This window comes from Theobroma umbraticum, unplaced genomic scaffold (assembly GCF_002168275.2).
Source record: "Theobroma umbraticum cultivar Fairchild unplaced genomic scaffold, ASM216827v3 scaffold_25.0, whole genome shotgun sequence".
Taxonomy (NCBI): Eukaryota; Viridiplantae; Streptophyta; class Magnoliopsida; order Malvales; family Malvaceae; genus Theobroma; species Theobroma umbraticum.
Window position 1 is genome coordinate 1,153,980 of NW_018397282.1, and position 12,482 is coordinate 1,166,461.

The 12,482-nt window shown below is 32.1% G+C and overlaps 1 long non-coding RNA gene across 1 annotated transcript; it reads left to right on the top strand.

Annotated features, from left to right (window-relative positions):
- Positions 1-3,645: 3,645 nt before the first annotated feature.
- LOC110428144 (uncharacterized) lies at positions 3,646-4,468 on the top strand. The gene is made up of 3 exons (XR_002446421.2): positions 3,646-3,727; positions 3,799-3,870; positions 4,040-4,468. It is a non-coding gene; the product is annotated as an uncharacterized LOC110428144 (long non-coding RNA).
- Positions 4,469-12,482: the final 8,014 nt, after the last annotated feature.

Here is a 12,482-nt window from a genome sequence, read left to right on the forward strand (position 1 = left end):
TACTTTTCCTCTCATTGTATTTTATTATCTTCTGCTGTAGTAAAAGCCAATATATTTCTATATATTTATCAACAAAGTAAACATCTTTTAACTAAAGTCCCACCTTCCCTTTGAGAAAATTACATTTAAGTGTATTGAAATTTTAAATAATAAATGGTCACTCATTTTTCTCAAGATAAATTATTATTACTTATTCATTTAACGAGATATTTTGTTTTGCATATGAAAATACCCTTAATTTTAACCAATGGAAAAACCAAAGTTTGCCCAAGGAGAACTATGCATAGTAGCTAAGTAATTCGTACATTATTATACTATGAGAAGTACATAACATTATAATTACTTGGACATCTACCAAATTTTTAACTTTAATCAATACTTTTGTGGCTAATAAAGTCGTTCATAATCTTTTACGCCACATGTTAATAATAAGTATAATGTAATATAATGGGTAATACACAATTAAATTTAATATGCACGCGTTTATTTTAATGTTATGTATGTTGTAATTTTATGAGCAATTTCTCATTCGATACAACCTTTGTTCAAACATACAACTATGATATAAATGGAACTAACTTGACGAAATCAATTATTTCAATTATGCACATGAATAATATTTCTAAATTTTTTGCATAGTTAAAATTATTATCAAATTTGACGAAATTAATTTTTTATATAAAAATTTTGATAATGTAAATTTCGTAAAAAATACCTTGTTTTCTTGAAGGGTATTTTTGGTACTTTATATATATTTTTTCACAATCAATAGTTATTAAATAAATATCATCACATCAAAGTGTAATTTCCCCCTTTTTTTTCTTCTTTTCTTCCTCCCACGTTATTTCTCACTTCCTTTTTCACTTTGTATTCGTTTAGTAGGACATCACTGGTGCGTTTCTAAGGCTTGTGTCTAAAGCTGTTGGGTCTTATTCTTGTAGGATACTTGTCACTGCATCAGGATATGAGCCCTTTGATGTTACGGCTCTATTTTTTTAAAATTAAAATTTTTTAAAATATCTTTTTTTTATCTACCTTAAAATCGAAACCCTAAACCATAAAAATACAAAATCACGTGCGGAAGAGAACATTATGCCACTCCCACGTGCATTTGAACTCAAGAATCAATATATTTTAGATTATTGTTTAACTTTAATGAAGTTTAAAAAGGATAATTTTCATTTATTTTAGAATAAAACTAATATTTTTAAAAATTTTTAAAATAAGCACAAACTAATATATAGTTTTTGAAAGAATAATGCGGGTGCGTGGGGGTGGTGTGGACAAATCATAGCTAGGGAGGTGGAAGGTGGGGGCTGATGACTGAGGAGGAATCTTATTTAAGTCTTGATTGGTAGTTTATAGAGCAAGGGTTTTTAGACTTTCAAAGAACCAAAATCAAAGATAATTTTGGTGATTAAGAAGGGAGGGGACAAAGCCAAAGCCAAAGCCAAAGCCAGTGAATTGGACAAAAGATAATATCTTGTACATTATCCCATACTTAGGTTACATCTTCCCACCTTTCTTTTCTTAGCCTTATATTGTTGACATCTCTCACAACTTAGTCGACTGCTGCTTCTTTGATGATTATGCCAACCTTAGTGATTTCATCTCACGGTTGCAACCCTCAAAATCTCTTTAATCACTTTCTGCCTTGGACTTGTCATTCCTATTATTGTTACTACCGACACACTTGCGTTTCGCGGCACTCTATCCGACCTTATCTTATTCGGTAAGATTTTTTTTTCTAATCTAATTATATTGTTTTTATTATTAATATGTTTGTTCGTAAAAGACAGAATTATGCTTTTAGTTGGTTTATTTTTCATCGATAGATGTTGATTAGAAGTGTTCATGGATCGAACAAAGCCACATGGGTTGATACTTTTAAAATTTAAGCACAAGATTCTACTCGGTTTATCCGTTTACTATATTTATTATTAAAAAATAAATATATTATTAAATTATTAAAAAAATTTTAAAATTAAAATTTTAATATAATAGTATTTTTAGGTTGGTTCGACTTAAACCAATAAAATATGTCCAATTTCCATTCATAGACACTTGAATGTGGATTTCATTTATTCAATTTTTGAGAATACTTAATTGAAAAAATTGTACGCAACTTGAGCCTTATTTTCAGTTAACAGAGTTGAGTTGAATATATGGTTATGTTTGACTTCTCAATATTGGTTAAAGATAGTGGTTATCCTTTTCGTTTAAGTTTCTAAATTTGAAACAAAGAATAATATCTTATAAATTAAATAAATATAGTCAATTTCTTATTTTTTATAAGGAAAATAGCTTTTCTTCCTTTTATTGCAAAGGCACTTAAAAATGTCTAATTGAAAATTAATAATGAGTTTATAGATAAGATATTTTAATGAATTAAAATAAATATTTAGTCTATCAAATAAATTTATTTGGTTTAATCCTTAAAAAATGGTTTGGGTTAATTTCATTTAGTTCAGCCTACTACCACACAGCCTAATATTAAGGATTTAGGGGTGCCAAAACCCTAGGCAACTCTTATATAAAGGAGTCTTCGCAACTCAATGGCCAACCAATTCCAAAGCAGAGGAATCCTAACCTTATTTCGAGTTCTAAGAGTCATTGGTTGTGTTTACGAATTTATTTGAAGATTTATTCATCTATGCCTCTCTACAATCAAGCTTTCGGCCTTGAAAACCATTCAAACTTCTTCTTTACAACATAAAGGCGTTTTCAAGATATTTTCAAGTCCTTAAAGACCATCAAATTAGAGGATTATTTTCGTCCACAAAAACACCACAAAGAGAATTGTACGTATTATTTAATTTAATAAGAATTAAATTCTTCTGCTCCAAGTTTTCAAGACAAGAAATATATATGTGTACAAATTGTAACACTCTCGATTTTGATGTGAACTATGTGGTGTGGATTAAGTCAATTGAAGATATGTTTGTGTGCATAGAGAATCATTTTTAAATATATTGTGTGTATTTGAGGACTTATGATGATATGATAAATATGTCTAATGTATAAAGCTTATACTATGCCATTTAGACACATTTTATGGAAGCATGTGATGAATCCTAAAATTTGAGATTTTGATCTCAATTTGATCTTATATTTGAGTATATGTTTAAAGAATTTTGAGTTGTGTGAATGTTTGAGATGTGGATATTGGATGGAAATGAATTAGGAGTCTAAAGAAGTGAATTTGGGGACTTTAAGAAATGAAAATATGAAATATGAGCATGAGATAGATGTTCTACATCTATTGATAGATTCAAGATTAAAAGCTTGGGAAGGCAATTTGGATGAACATTTATCGACAGATGACCAACCAAGAACCAAATGAAGTATGTGGGACAAAATCTATCGGTAGGTAGTTGCACGAATTAAATGAAAATCAAATTGAGAAACATCTATCGATAGATCCACGGAATCTATCGATAGATAGTTAAACGGGAAAGATGTGAAAAGGGCCAAATGCACCATCTATTGATCGTCTTGATGAATCTATTGATAGATGATGGTCAACGCCAACATATATCAATGGGATCTATCAATAAATGCTTTACATTTATCAATAGTTCAATGCAAAAACGCAAAAATAAAAAGGGGATTCCGGCCATTTTAACCTAAAACAAAACCCTCTTTCTCAAACCCTTAAAATCTTAACCCTCAAACAAATTTTTAGAGCCATTTGGAGTAGATCAAAGCTTGGGAAATGCTTCTAAAGGTAAGATTAAGCATTTTTATCAATTGATTTTCAATTTAATCGATTAATAACTTAGAATCAATTTAATCCAGCTTTGGTGAAACCTTTTCCCTTGAGTTTGCTGGAGATTTGTAGTTAAGATTTGGGCAACCTAACTACTAAAGGTAGGATTCAATTCATAGTTGAAGAATTTGAGCTTGTATTATAGATTGTTAAGAATTAGGTTACCTTTGAAAAACTAGAGAATTTTCAAAAGTTAAGAAATAATTATTGTTTTGATGTTATGATGTGTTCTAAAGGGAAAATTGATGCTTTTGATGCCTTTGTGAGCAGGAGGATGATTGAAGGCTAGAAGTTGAGATTGATTGTGGGACCACCTCCGATTATCACGATGAGTTGGATTTTATTTGAAATGCATGTGATGCAAACGCATTGTTAAATATGCTACCATGATACTAGAATTTGTATGTACACCTAGATGAATGTGCTTAGGCCAAGAAATTTTTTATATATGTATCTATATATTTTATATGTGCTGTGTATGTGTCTGCCTTAGTGCAAGCCACTTAGTGGCATTCCTCTAAGCCTAAACTATGAGGTCTAGTGAATGTGATGGACGTTTAGGAGTAGTTTACTCTAGACATTGAACCTCATGGAGGATTATGAATATTTGATGCCTTAGAGAGTTAAGGGCATTTATATGAGATAGTAAGCTAGAAATGTTTAGAGCTCAAAAAAGTATCCTTTGTTATAGAATGTGGTATGTGTGATACCTAAGGTATGATGGGCTCGTTTATGGATTTATATTCTGTACAATGATGAGAATTTCAGACGTCGAGTTGATTTGAGGTTAAATGGAGTCCTCACCTAGTGACTATGTTCTGTTTCCCTAAGGATGGTGGTAAATAGGGACGGTGGTATTAGTCTCGCCTATGATTTATGCTTGCAGTGCTTTAATGCAATCCACTGAGATTATTTTGGATGATGATTATGTTCTCCATCGACCACTTCTGCACTGATGTTGCCATCCGTTGACACTACTTCGAATGATGACTATGCTTTCCATCCGTTTCTTTGGCATACGCATGATTTGACCGTCTGCCAGCAGCTTGACCTTAAGCATGATTTGTCTCTGTCGGTTGACCACCGAGCATGATTTAATGATGTCCAAGGAAAAACATTTTATGATTGTGATTTGAATTATGAGTGATATGATAGAGCCTTAGATAGCTTAGACAAATTGGATTTGAATTTGGTATAATTCTCCGGTGACTAAGGTGTGCCTATGGAGAATAGCTTGTAATGGCTTTGAAGACAAGCCTAGTGATACACACCATTAGTGAAGACTCTTTAGGCATGATTGATATGCCTCTAACATTGAAGATGCTTGTTAGAACATTTGGTTGCATTGATAGTGTAGTACATATGTATGCATATTTTGTCAATTATATATATATTTGATTTATCTGCATCCTTCATTAAGTATTATATGGCTCACCCATTTAATGCACTATGTGTAGATAAATAGGCCACAAGATCACATGGTAAAGGCCATCCATTGACAAACAAATTTTGGCATCTGATAGGCTTCCATTCTGATATGTTCACTCTACTTAGTCTATCATGAGCTTCCACATCTAGTTTGGTTTGTACTGTATTAGGCACACGGTGCCATTTAGACTTATGTAAGGGTCGTAAAGTACAAATCCGCTTGATGGTCAATTTATGGCCTTATGTATATTGTATTAAATATAGTGTATGAACAATATGCCAAGGATAATTTTATGTATTTGAATTTAAATTATATTTTGAAAATATTTCATGCAGAATCCCTTAGCTAATAATGTATGATTTTGATTTGAATTTCTAAAGTTTACTCGAGTCTCGCGGGTCTTGCTTTTTGGGCTTATGCATTGGTCATAGCTCTCTGAATTGGGTCATGACAATTTGTATCAAAGTACCTAGGTTTTAAAGCATTCTAGGTTGTCTTCTGTTTGTCAACAGAGTGGCGAGATTAGTGTAGAGTCTTGTTCACAGTTTGTGACTGCAACACAAGTCATGAGCAGGAAGTTATACGAATCCCAAGTTTTTAGTAAGCTAACCCCATTTTTGGGCCATGAATTTTTGGTATTTTGAATATGATATTGCTTCATCTTGGTACAGGATGCCGCTTAAGATAAGAGTTGTCTCAAGAGCTATGAGAGAGCATAATGCCCCGGATGAGCCTAGGGAACAACCACGAATGTCTTCTTCAAGGAGCCATGGCAAAAGTGTTAGGAATTTTGAGAATATGGTGCCTGGGAAAGCAAATATATTCTCATAACTAATTTCATTTAATTTGTTTGTAATGAAAGTACATTTTGATATTAAGGAAAAAAGTTTGTTTTAAGTAAACATTTAATATCTAGTGATTAAGGTACCATGATTCTATTGAGATATAAAAATACATCTATATAAAGCGTCATACATAAAAGCCATGTATTTAATTGAATCTAAAAATTGTTCATAGCGATATAATAAAACTGGTCATTTTATTGTGTTAAGATTGCAGTGCACGGATTACTTCCAATGAAACCAATGCGATTCACTTCAAGGAAATGATGAGTCTCAAATCATCGAACTGATTGACTTTAAGTAATGACACTATAACATGAACTGGAATCATGTGAGAATAAAATTTAAGTTTAACCGTTATCTAAATATTGATCTCACACTTATACATTTGCTTATAATATAATTGAAATCCTAATGGATAGTGGATTCGTGTTTAATCTCCTTATAATCTTCGATATACCATGTGCATGATCATCATAAAAGCATTGATCTAGACTTCATATGTTGGGATTATAATTGAGATGAACATCTGGGAACATATATTCAAATAATGAAGTTCATAGTATTAACATCACTTTTAGTGATTTTAAGAAGATTGGTGATTAATCTAGACCTAGTGAATTGTTGAATTAGCTATGCATCACATCTGGATACACAAAAGATTAGATCTAGAGTATTGAATCACTAATTAGATGAAATTTGAGACTATAAGACAAAATGGACATAAAAGGTAAAACAGTAGTTTCAACTTTTGTCATTGAATGGTTATAAGGGTTCATAATATAAAGTTTGTAATTGGACAACTATTACTTAATATCAAGTTTTGAATCATTTCTTGTAATTATAGTTAATCCAAAAGTTCAACCATAAATCTATGGTGGAGTGATTTCATGGTTAATAAGTTTGAATTATCTTAATGAGATTAAGAATAATTCTAAGTTTATTAAAGCTTAGAATATCTATGTCTAAATAGATTTCCCACTTAACTTTGTAAAATTCAACTTGTTTAAGTTGAAATGCCTGTTGTTTTTGATTAATTAAATTATGTACAAAAATAGAAGCTTTAACATGTTTGTCTTAATTTAGACAAGAAAATATATTTGATCTCAATTTAGGCAAGAAAACATGTTATGTCTTAATTTAGATAAGGAAACATATTTTGTCTTAATCTAGACAAGAAACATGTTTGCCTCAATTTAGATAAGATAACATATTTTTATTTTAATTAAAGATAAGAGTTGTCGTAAATTAAGATAATAATAGAAGGATTTTTATAAAATGAATGTAGACATCTATGTTGATAAAAGGATACTCCAAGTTTGACTATCACTCTTTTATTTATTATTAATTTTTTTAAATAAAGATGGATAATAATAAAATATGAGTTATTATTCAACAAAGAGTTTTATTTTATCAAGAACTTTAAATGATAATTAAAAAATTAAATTATTTATTCTTTAATTTTAATTTTGATAATTATGGAGCATGTTTGATGTTTCCATAATTCTAAATAAATGATCAAGATTGATTCAAAAGTATTTGATTTTGATTAATTCTTTGAGGTAAGAGTTTTAATAAAAAGATAAAATATTGAAAGAAAAGAAACATGCGTACCTTTCTTAAAAAAGTTTCAATTGTCACGTATCTCCTCCTCCTCCTAACTTTGTCATGTCTCTTTTCCTCTTTCCTATTCTTGCTTGAATTTTTTTTAAAGAAAAATAGCCATTGATTTTTAGGAAGAAAAGAGAGACAAAATTGGTTGTCATCTTGTACTCTAGCATTTCACATATTGTTCACTCAAGGTTCAAGTTAAAAGTATTCTTGAAGAATAAGAGGTGAACTTATTTAGTCGAGAAATCAATCATTGGTGAGATGGTGTCTGAAAATACGAATTTCAAAATAAAAGATACATTTTATCTTACTTCATTATATTCTTATTTTTAGGATGTGATTATGTTACTTGAAATATGAATGATGTGTTTTTCACTTGTGTAATTCGATTGCATGCATCCTTTATAAAAGGTTTTTTTTTAAATTCATATTTTACACAATCACATCAATCCACTTAGATCCAACTCCAACAAGAAGTAGTGTTGCTAAACACTCTCGAAATGTGGAACCCAATTACATGTATACGGGGGATGAAAATGTGGGAACTGGTGATGACTACTTTATAAAAGGAAGTGTTACCCTAGAAGATTTGGTAGTAGTGCTGTAAAGTTTTTTTTTTTATAATTAGCGACGGGGGATTCGAACCCTACTCTTTAGGCAGGAGAATAATGCACCAACTAATGAGTCAAATGCTCGGGTGCTAGTGGTGTTGCAAAGCTTGCCTCATGAGTTTGTTGAGTTTCCTAAAAAAGCTGAGGTATATTCTAAGGAATAGGTAGTTTCTAGTTTGCAAAATCCAAGCTACGTGCCTTGGTGTGAACATTATAGAGGGGCTATTGAGGTTACTTTGATAGATTTTATGAAGCTAAAGCCCCTGTCATTTGCTAGGTTAGATGTGAAGGAAGATCCGCAAAGATTTTTGGAAGACATGGAGTGCATATGTTCTGCTTTAGGATGCTGCACTTATTAGTTAGTCGAATTGGTGGGATTTAGATTGAAAGGTGTGGCCCAAATATGGTTTATATCACTTAAGAGAAGTACACCATCTAGTTCTACCCCATTGACATGGGAGAAATTTGTCCAAGCTTTTCTAGATCGTTTCTTGCTTAAGAGCATTAAAGACAAAAAGGCACAAGATTTGAGACATTAGTTTAAACCCTGGATATGACCGTGATGAAATATGATGTCCGATTCACCTAATTATCTAGATACGCTCCTAACTTGGTCTTGATGAGGAAACAAGGATCAAGAGATTTATTAGGGGATTGATTAAGCCGCTGCCTAAAGTTCTTGTCACCTAAAGGTTTGCCTTTTATGTGGCAATGATGAATGCAGCCAAATTGATTGAAACAAGGAGAATAGAAACTATGATGAAAAGAAATAAAGGTTGTAAAGCTCGAACACAAGGCCAACAGGGCTTTGGAGATTCTAATGCTACTAAGAGTCCAACACCTATACACCATCAAAGTTGTGAAGGAACCACTCCTATGCGGAAGCCACCAAGGAATAGTAATTCATTTAACCCACCTTCTAGACGAAAGCAGTTTAGCAAACCATTTAATTTAAGCCCCAATAGGAAGGATGTTCTATGTAACTATTGTGAGAAGGCACATGGTGGACCATGCCACAAAGCAATTAGGTTATGCTTTATGTGTGGTAATTTGGACATTTGATAAGGGATTGCTCAAGGCAAAGACAATCATCATAAGTTAACCATGGATATGTATGACAAGTTGCTACTACCTTGCTTAGGATGGCACCATTTGCTAGGAATGTCCAAGGTGACAAAGGCAAAGATATAGCCTCCTCGTCTCAAGGTAAACTAGCACAATCGAGTAATGATGGTGGAGGTCAAGCAAGGATGTTTGCGCTAACACCACAAGATGCTCTTTTTGAACCCAATTTTGATGTCAAGCACTTGGAAATTTGCTTTTGACGTTTGAAGGTGTAGTCTTGATACTTGAAGTCTTCTATCTTGATGCCTTTAGACTTTTTCTCTAAATTCTAAAGATTGAAGCAAGGCTCAATACGTAAGATGTGTGTCTTGATACACTTGGCCTTGCTCTAAAAGATTCTACTCTTCTGAGAAGTTGTCTTGATACATTTAGTCTTTGTTCTCGATACTTTGATATGCATTCTCTGGAAAAATGACTCTTATTGAGTGAAGTGTCAATGCTGTCTAAAGTTGTCTCAATACACCTTCATACTTAGGCTATTACCTTAGGCACATGAAACAACAAGTCTCGATATTCTTTTCCAAGGTCTCGACAGTACAGGTTAGTTTAAGCCTTAAAACACATAATTAATCTTGAAATGCATAGCCTATTTGTCAATCAAAAGCATAAGGGTTTTTCACTAAGTCCTAATGCACTAAGCATTCAATATTTTGATCATTAACTTTTGTAATATTAAAACAAAGATCAATCATAAAGCTAACAAAATTATTTGCTACAACTCTTGGCACTTAGAATGCAAAGTTTACGATGGGAATAAGGATGACAAACATTATGATGGAAGAATCATTGAAATCATAATCATCTAACTTTAAACTTTACGATGGCAATAAGGATGGATTCTAATTACACTTTAGATGTTGACAAGGCATGGGCAGCTTTTAAAACTCTTTAAATCTCTACCTAATCCTTCATGCCCAATGAGCATGTGTTAATTAACTAGTTAGGTATGATTACAAAAAAAAGGGTAGACAATTTAAAGTAAAAAAGACTGATTATTTAAATTAAGATCTTAAATTTGCATATTCTTGAAGTTGAATAATGATCATTTAATTCTTAATGATATTTTAACATTCTTATGCCAAATTAGTATACTAGTAGGGTGATATATTCCTATGTACTAAATGAAGTTTATTTTTTGCTAAACATCTAAACTAATAGAGTAAGATTACATAGTATTCTAAAATTCACATTATGAATTGGAAAGCTATTCATTTTCATTTGCAAATGAAGTATGTGTATATTTGTTTGCTAAAAAAAATAAAGTGTTTGTGTGCGTATTATCAAAACCAGTTCAAGGGAAATGTTCCCTTGAAAGCAACATAAGCTACACTAAGCACGCAATAACAGCCAACACATAATGATAGCTAAATAGACAATACCAACCAAGCAAATAAAACAACCAAGTACACAAGCTACCAAAACCAATCACAATAACATAAGAAAATGAAGCTAAGGAAGAATACTTGGGTAGGCAGTGGTCTACGCTCTTAACAATAAGATTACAAATCTATGGTGGCTTCAAGTTCAAATAGGAGGAATTGGTGGTGGGGAGGGTGGGTTAGATGGCAGAAGGGCTGGTTGGCAGTGGGTGACGTTTGGCCAACCTTCAATAGGCAGTGAGATTGCAAATTTGCAGTGGGTCTGAGTTTAAACAAATAGGTTCGATGATGGGAAGGGTGGATTTGGCAATAGAAAGGTTGGCTCGACAATGGGTGATGTTGAACCAATCTTCAATTAGCAGTGAAAAGGGCAAAGAGGGTAGGTTAGGGTGCTTAAGGCAAGGGAAGAAAGAAGAGAGAGAAAATAAAAAGGGCAAATGAGGGTAAGAAGCTCGCGATATTTAAATAATATAACATATCGACGAAATTCGTGATCGAATCACTGATAGAATTTCCATCTGTAGTTACCTAATGTTTAATTTAACCATCCTTGACAAATATTTCGTTAATATTTATGAAAATTTCATCAGTGGACCACTAATGTTCAATGTTCGCATCACTAACAAAATATTTGTTGGTATTTTTGTTGGAATATTCTTGATGTTTGTATTCCCCTATTATTTTAATTAGCTTTCCCTGATGGAATATTCGTCAATATCTACATATTCAATTCCATCGGTATTTCCTTGACGTTTTATGTAACCATCCCCAATGGAACATATTTTGTCATTTATTTCCTGACAATTCTAATCCCTTGATGTGAAATCTAACCATCTTTTTACAGAATATGCATTGGTATTTATGGAATCAATTCTGTCGATATTTTCATGATGTTTAAATTCCCCTAATGTTTTATGTAGCCATTGTCGATGGATTATTCATTGGAATGTCCATTGATGGATCCAACAATGTTACAAATATTGACATATTACTTTCATCAATATTCTTCATGCCTTTTACTTATATTGCACACCAAATAATTACTGACCAAATATCAACAAAAAAGGATCCGTCGATAAATCCTATCAGTATTCCGTTGGTGTTTTGTCGGAATGTAGCATGGTTGCTATTTGTTGGTATTTCTTGACATAATTTTAACGATGGATTCATTTCTATTGGTAAAAGTCTATTTTCTTGTAGTTATATATGTATATTTATGCTATTATTTTAATTCAATGGGAACAAGCTTTTTCTATGTTTTCTTACTTAGATTAAAATTGAAATGAAATGGTGTATGAGTCACATGATGACTGAACTTGAATATGTTAATTGCAAATGTGCTTGGTATATGATAGAGTTAATGGTTGAGAATGTATAGCAACTAGTGAATGTGATGCTCATGTTGAAATGTGAAATGAGTTCATTGCCCATATAGTATAATGTGCTTGATGATATTGATTATGGACTACCATGTGTAAGGTGAAATATACATGTCTGTCACAATATTGATGATGGATGGATAGTCATGCATGAGGTGAAGGGTACATGTCTATTGTAATATTCTAGATAGCATGTGTGAGGTTAAGGGCACATGTTTGTTGGGTTGATAATGAAGTTGAAGGAAGATAACCATGTGTGAGGTGGAAGGTACATGTCTATCATGATGGTGCTGTTATGTGCTTGTTGAGTGTGCTTGACATTGAAAGCTATACTAGG